The sequence below is a fragment of the Cynoglossus semilaevis genome, chromosome 5 (assembly GCF_000523025.1).
Source record: "Cynoglossus semilaevis isolate Cse_v1.0 chromosome 5, Cse_v1.0, whole genome shotgun sequence".
Lineage (NCBI taxonomy): Eukaryota > Metazoa > Chordata > Actinopteri > Pleuronectiformes > Cynoglossidae > Cynoglossus > Cynoglossus semilaevis.
The window spans coordinates 9,429,412-9,430,947 of NC_024311.1; positions in this window are offsets into that span (position 1 = coordinate 9,429,412).

Here is a 1,536-nt window from a genome sequence, read left to right on the forward strand (position 1 = left end):
TCCTACTACTACTACTAATAATAATAATATCGGGTTATCATCTTAATTTAACATTAATCATTTACTAAAAACATATGATATACGAGGGAAAAAACGGATTTAATTCAGAAAAATGAACATTGATTCAGAGCCAAGGTTAAAACTGTTCTCTTTAAAGAATACAGTACGTAAACCTTTGCAGTACTAATATACAATATATGATTTATTTGGCTTTACCTGGACTTTTAAGTTTGTCTTTTAGGTCTATCTAAAGATTAAATACCCCTCGTTTGTCCATCAACCCAGTTTCTGTCCTTCAGACTGGTCAGCTGTGATCCGAGTCTGGGTCTGCCCTCTGTAGCGTCCAACACCAAAAATAATGACTGTTTTTCTTGCACAAATTATTTTAAAATGTGTCAAAATTATGCTTCACAGTCCTCACTGCATTGTGTATGAGTATCTGACAATACTTTGTATTATTAGTGATTCCTTTAGTTTCTCCCTAGTCCCAAAAACACACCCAAACCTTTAACGTGTCTCTGAAACATGATATAACTAAAGGTTTCTTTGAGTAATGAGTCATTGATGTATTTTTTTAACCTTTCCTCCTCCTGGAGTACTAACAGCTAGAGGTAACATTACAGTTTTGCACTTTTTAATCCACATGGACAAACATCAAGTGGAAAAATGATAAAAAGGCGAGCTGAATGACCAAAGAAAATCACCTTTGTAACTTTAGATTTTAAAACCATTCCTGACTTTATCTGTAAAGTTGAAGTGCAACGGTCTTTTCTGGCTTGCATACCAGAGGTGAAAGTATTCATCTGACTTTCTTAACTACATTTTCATGACCTTTTATTTACACTGCTAAGACAGATGCACACAGACTCTTACAGATGTGCAAGCCAACAGGTGCACACAGACGTCCAATGGGCCGATCCAGATTTTCCATTTCCTCCAGCTGTGTAGCAATGCTGAGGCCATGTATCGTGATGGCAGTGATGATGCTTCATGCAGCCCTCGGGCCTCTGAAGGTTAACTTTCTGACCTCCCTCCATCCGTTCTGTCCCACACAGGCCAATGATAAACACCACACAGCTCTCACTCTCATCCTTTCTGACAGAGGTTTACATATTCATCGTCATACAGTGATTATTGCACTGACCAGATGATTAATAATATTCTTAGTGGTTGGTTATAGAAGTACTAATCATAGTACGGTATACACACAATCTACTGTACATCTCTCTATTTAATAGAAACAGAAAATATCTGATATATATATGATAAAGCAAATTAATATTTCTTTTTTGGTGAGTTGTATGTGTTCAACACAATGTAACCAACTCGAATCTTAGCATCATTAATATTATTAACAGTTTACATTTGCTGCGTTGCCTTAGTGTTACATTTTTTAGTGTTTTCCTGTCTGTCGATCCAACATTCTTGCCACTTAAAAAAAAATATTGGCTTCCGAAAAACAAGTGACAGAGAAGCGCGGACGTGGGGAACTGCTGAAAATAAAGTTTATGAAGCACAACTAAAAAGGACAAATGA